This window comes from Dinoponera quadriceps, unplaced genomic scaffold (assembly GCF_001313825.1).
Source record: "Dinoponera quadriceps isolate SergipeBrazil2010 unplaced genomic scaffold, ASM131382v1 scaffold936, whole genome shotgun sequence".
Lineage (NCBI taxonomy): Eukaryota > Metazoa > Arthropoda > Insecta > Hymenoptera > Formicidae > Dinoponera > Dinoponera quadriceps.
In genome coordinates, this window is record NW_014555020.1 from 3,501 (window position 1) to 9,242 (window position 5,742).

Sequence of the window (5,742 nt, forward strand, 5' to 3'; positions counted from 1 at the left end):
TTGGATGTGGACGCTGACCATCTTGATTTCGGTATTGAATTCGCTAGAATCTGCATTTGCTAAAATGCAGAGTAGCATTTCTTCCAGGCGACGTTACGTAATTGGGGCAACGTGCAATCCTAATTTATTTATGGCATCGACACGTCTCGCGGTTATGCTTACAACATCCCTCCTCCGTTGGAGAAAGAAAACGGAGGAACGACGTTTTCACTTACAATAGTTTTCCCGTTGACAAAATTTTTCTATAATAGTTTATTTTTTAACTATTACATTATTTTTACTCGTTGGTTATGTTTCGGCGAGTTTCTCCTAATTTACAGCGATGTATTTCTATATTTTGTCTTATATCGCTGTTGCGTGCTATAACAATTGGATTATTTTTCGTAATGCTTTGTAACTTTCTTAGTACTAGTATTATAACGATGATTACAATTATAATGATTATTCCACTCGGCGCGGTTGAAATTGAGTTTGTATAATAGTGTCTTCTATTGTTAATCTATACTGCTGTCGACATTTAATTATTCCTGATTTTAAGATTTTCTCTCGGTAATTCCGTATTGTTTTCATAATGTGTCAGCATTGGTTGTGCGCTGTGCGTTGAATACAGCCAAGCGTTTTTTTCTTATCAAAAAAATAATTAGAGTTTGGTTTATTTTGACATAATTAATGTTACAAGTTTAGAGTGTTTTTCGTGCGGAAATTAAATACTTATGTTTTTCGAAAGAATTTTGACTTTCTAGATTTTAGCGTATTTCGGACAATCTATTAAATCAATCTCCTAAATTTGTTAATTCCGCGGGGTCCTGTATCGCTTTCTTTAGTGTTAGAATTCGTACTGTGTTGTTTCTGTCCTGATTTGCCGTGGTCTCTTGAGAAAACATGATAATATACTTTACTATATTTATTTGTAGTTCGGTGGTTTCAAACATCTCCTTAGTTTGTATAATAGTGTCTTCTATTGTCAATCTATACTGCTGTCGACATTTAATTATTCCTGATTTTAAGATTTTCTCTCGGTAATTCCGTATTGTTTTCATAATATGTCAGCATTGGTTGTGCGCTGTGCGTTGAATACAGCCAAGCGTTTTTTTCTTATCAAAAAAATAATTAGAGTTTGGTTTATTTTGACATAATTAATGTTACAAGTTTAGAATGTTTTTCGTGCGGTATACATTTGGATCTCGTTGGGTGAATTGGGGTGCATACGATATATCGGATTGTTGTGAAAACATGTGTATCGGTTCCTTAGTTTAATACATTCGTTTAATTCGTTTTCAGTCAATATTAAATACGTGTTACTTTCTGTATTGACCGCGATTTTTGTGTTTACGTTGTCGGTCAGTGCGAATATGTTATCGTGTACATGTATGGGAAGTTGTATTACTTGTACTATTTCGTAAACCAGGAAAGTTATCAATGGTATCTTTAAAATAGTAACTATATTTTCTTTTTTATAGTACGCGCTAATTGATATATATATATATTTGCTTATTTGTAGCCAATTACTCTACTGAAAGAGTAATTGGGAAATGAGTGCGCTCAGGTAGGTGTATTATTATTTTTTAAGATTCTTGAATATTTCTTCAGCTGGTGTTATTTGTTGTAGGAAGTTTCCTTGATTTATGATGTTTAAATAGATCATTATATCCTCTTGATCACGTATTAGGTCGGTAATCACGCACTTAAAATTGTAAAATGTTCATTAATTTCTTCCCTTTCAATAAGTTCACTTTGTTTCATAGAGAGTTTATTTATACTAGTCATCAGTAAGTCATTTTTTTTTAAGTTTCTTCAAAGGTGCTCAGATGTCCTATTGTTTTATTTAAAACTTGTAAGTAGTTTGTTACCGTATGCTTTAGTGTCTCCTGGTTAATTTCCAATAGACTCAATTGTTCGTTTATTAACTTTCATCATTCGCGTCCATTATTCCGAATAAGGTTTTTGTTATAGATCCTATTCCATCAATTATTCCTTATCGTAAATTAGCGGTGCTTTTGTATATATTATTTATATTGTCAATCGTATTTCGTATTCGTCCTAAATTTTTTTCTGTGATTTTGCGCGAGTTCACACATATATGCTATGAACGGCATATTAACATTGTTTGATGGTGATATTCTTTTATTTGGTTGTAACGGTGGTTCAGGGATTCAATATCCAGTTTAATTACCATCTTCCAAGTCGCGGCTACTTGGTGAAGTTTTCCCCATTTATCAAAGCCCTGGTGTATTGCAAAATTCTTGAAGTGTGTAGGGTTGCTTTTCCTCGAGCTCGCTTGTATATTTAACACTACTGAATATGGTCATCCTGCAACTAGATAGTGAAGGAGGAATGTGAGGTGAATTATGCTTTCGTCCGATATTTATACTTTTTTGCTGTAGCCGTCTTTTGTTCGTGTGTAATGTTCAGCTATAACTAAATTTGTTTGTGGTGGTTTCATTTTGCTTAGACTATGGTTTCACGGGTCCTCTTATCTTTCAGTGTCAGCGTTTTTCAATCATATACCACGGTGTGTTAAGGTGGTTTTAGATCGACAGTTCAGTAGCTCGCTGGCTATAGAAATGTGTTGTCCTTATTGTCCCGGTCGGAGAGAAGAAGTGGTAGTGTATTATTTTGTTGGCCTTTTGCGTGTTTCCTTTGTTATCTTTCTTTTACGTTTGTGGTTTTAGTGATTGTGTTTTTCGGCACAATTTTAGATTCGGTGTGCTTGCGGCGAGGTGGTGCCGGGGATTGTCCTTCAAGTTTTTCAGGAATTACGACTCCCAAGGGCAATCATTCTTCCAGTGATGGAGGGAAAAGGCGGGCAGCCTCGAGTCCCTCGACGTCGCTTGGGTACCGATGTTCGGGATGGTTCCGCAAGACGAGGACCGACTCGCGGCTTGTTAGACGCGGTAGCGGACGGGGTGAATGGGAGGGAGTGGTTGGAATGAATAGACGGGCTCTCGGACGGGGTCACGGACGTCCTATTGGCCCCCCTTAGAGGTAGGTGTTCGTTATTTTCTTTTTGACATTAGTTATCAATGTAGTGTTTTAGTCGATTTGCGTGAGTGGTTAGGGGTTTTCGACCTCTTTTTATTATATAGTAAACATCGGAATGTTTCTTGATTATTTCATATCCACATAGCATCGAGTTTTTTCTTATCTTCCTCGGCGTATGGTTTCATCATATAATAAGACTTTGTCGCCTAATTGGTATTGGACCCTTTTGGTTCTTTGATCATTGTATCGCTTGCTCTTTATTTTTTCTTCCTTGACGTGTTACATTGCTAGCTGATTTGCTGCGCGTAATGTTTAAGTTCCTGGGCACAATCGTCGAAAATGTATGTAGGTTTGGGTGGTAGGTATACGGCAAAAGGTAATGTTGCTTCATGTCCGTATAATAACTCGAATGGAGTATAACTTGTGTTGGTATGCGGGATAGTATTATATGTGACAATTGCGTAGGGCATCCATTCATCCCAGTCTGACTGGTCGGCATTAATGTAATGCTTTAAGTATTCCGCGAGCGTTCTATGCGAGCGTTCTAGCGCGCCATTGCTTTGTGGGTGATACGCGGTTATTTGTAATTTTTGTATTCTTAATAGTTTGCATGTGTTCTTAAACACGTTGATTAAAAGTTTGTTCCTTGATCCGTTAATATTTTATCAGGAATACTGTATTCCTAAATTACACAGGCCGACAAAACATTTTACCAGAAACCGGAATATACTATCCCGAAGGTTTTCGACTTGCTGAATTCAAATCTGGCCTCAGAAATGCTCGTTTGGCTCAGGTTTCCGAAATATTATAACCTAAAAGTGCAAAAACACGATTTTAGCCTATATTTGAAATCATGCAGCATGGAGAAAACTTTCTTTTTCAAAAAACTGTTAAAAGTATCTCAAGGTATAGGTCTCAATCTTTCAAATGCCGTTGAGTTTGCTCAAATATCTGTTTTTGTCAGCGATATATGCTATTTTAAACATTTCAAATTGCATGAATTTCACAGGCCGACAAAATTTGGCAAAAACATTTTACCAGAAATCGAAGTATACTATCCCAAAGGTTTTTAACACGCTGAATTCAAATCTGGCCTCAGAAATGCTCGTTTGGCTCAGGTTTCCGAAATATTATAACCTAAATGTTCAAAAAACGCGATTTTAGCCTATATTTGAGGTCATGCAGCATGGAGAAAACTTTCTTTTTCAACAAACTGTTCAAAGTATCTCAAAGTATAGGTCTCAATCTTTCGAATGCCGTTGAGTTTGCTCAAATATCTGTTTTTGTCAGCAATATATGCTATTTTAAATATTTCAAATTGCATAGGCTAAAATCGCGTTTTTTGCACATTTAGGTTATAATATTTCGGAAACCTGAGCCAAACGAGCATTTTTGAGGCCAGATTTAAATTCAGCGTGTTAAAAACCTTCGGGATAGTATACTCCAGTTTCTGGTAAAATGTTTTTGCGAAATTTTGTCGGCCTGTGTTATCTTCTCTACAAACTCTTTCGCGATGGTTGAGGCTACTTGATTCGGTATGGGTATCGCTTTACTAAATTTAGTTAAATTATCTTGGAACGTTAATATATATTTATTTCCATTCTTCGTTATTGTTAATGGTCTTACTACATATAAGGCGCATTTCTCAAATGGTTTGCACGGCGTATCGGTGATTACTAGAGGCATTTTAGTTTTTTGTGATAATTTGTTTCTCTGACAAAGTTCACATTTATTAATATATTTTTTTATATCGGATGACACATTTTTCCATTGGTGATTTAGCCGTATTCTGTTTATTGTCATATTTCTCCTCATTGTCTTTTTCCACTGTCTCCTCCGGCGCATCTATCTTTAAGACGAGTCGTTTTATATTTTTACTAAGCGCGTCGGCGTTCGTGTTCCCTCGTCCGGCCTTGTGTATGATTTCATAATTATATTCTTCTAACTTTAGTCGCCACCTGATTAACTATGATCCAGGGTCGGTGACATTTAATAGCCATATCAATGGTTTATGGTCGATTAATGTTTTGAATTTCGTTCCGTATACATATGGGCAAAAATGTTTCACTGCCCATATTATTACTAGCAGTTCCTTTTCAGTAGTGCTATAATTTTGTTCCACACGAGATAGTACGCGGTTAGAATAAGCTATAGGGTTGTCTTTCCCTATCGGCCCTTGTGACAAAATAGCTCCTATCGCGTAATTCGAGGCGTCGGTATAATAAATTCCTTGTTGAATTCCGGATATTTTCATACGGGAATGGTTGTCAATTTTTCTTTAATGTTGCGAGCACATGTTATTGTTCATGTCCCCATTCAAATTGTGTTTCTTGTTTTGTTAATTTTGTTAAAAGGCGTGCTATCTCAAAAAAATGTTCTATAAATCGTCGGTATTATCCTGCTAAGCCTATGAATGATTGTATGCCTTTGACCTTTCTGGGAACGGGAAACATGCACTGCTATTATTAGGTTGGTGCGTATGAAATGTCGCATTCTCTTTACATGCGAACGTTTTCCTCCCTGTTTTCGTTATACTTTTGTATTTGGCATAACCTCATTCATACTCGTATTGTCCATTGCCAGAGACTCATTTCAACAAAATAGGTTTTCTCGAAGGTCTTCCCTTTTTTATTTCTTTTGAGTTTATTACCGATATGAATTCTGCCGACATTCGCGTCATTTTCTTATATGAGTACAAACTTGGTAATAGTGCTGCAAAAGCTGCACGCAACATAAACCAAGCGTTTGGGGAGAATACGG

The 5,742-nt window shown here is 36.4% G+C and overlaps 1 long non-coding RNA gene across 1 annotated transcript in view; it reads left to right on the top strand.

Annotated features, from left to right (window-relative positions):
* The first annotated feature begins 1,739 nt into the window (after positions 1 to 1,739).
* Positions 1,740 to 5,742, top strand: part of LOC106742802 — a 13,242-nt gene continuing 9,239 nt past the window's right edge. The window contains exons 1-2 of the long non-coding RNA XR_001374291.1: positions 1,740 to 2,603; positions 2,700 to 2,985. This is a non-coding gene — a long non-coding RNA (uncharacterized LOC106742802). The remainder of the gene's footprint in view (positions 2,604 to 2,699; positions 2,986 to 5,742) is intronic.